A 450-nucleotide genomic window follows, 5' to 3' on the forward strand; every position below is an offset into this window, starting at 1 on the left:
ATATAGATAGATAGATAGATAGATTCAATCCAAACATGAACAAGAAAGAAAAAACACGAAAAAAACAACAACGCGAGGACGTGGAATAAGTACAGTGTTATTGGACGCTCAGCAAAGGAAAGAAAAAGAAAGATTTCATGTTTCGAGCAGAGCTCTTCATCCGAAATATAGGAAAAGTCCAAAGAAGAGAAGACAGAGAAAGAAAATCGCCAACGATGCACACGCGGTCACATATTGAAATGACCGGAAGGGAAAGGGTGGAGAAAGAGTTCTTTTCAAAGACAGGAGAGTGCAAGAGAAGGAGGTATGTGTGTGTGTGTAATGATAGCACGTGTATGTGTGTGTGTGTGGTAGTGGGTGTTTATGTATGTGTGTGGTTGGTCATAGTATCGTTCAAGGTCATAGGAAGAGTTTATAGTAAGAATTTAGGTAAGAATAAATATATATATA

The sequence above is a fragment of the Octopus bimaculoides genome, chromosome 5, assembly GCF_001194135.2.
Source record: "Octopus bimaculoides isolate UCB-OBI-ISO-001 chromosome 5, ASM119413v2, whole genome shotgun sequence".
In the NCBI taxonomy this organism is placed as follows: Eukaryota; Metazoa; Mollusca; class Cephalopoda; order Octopoda; family Octopodidae; genus Octopus; species Octopus bimaculoides.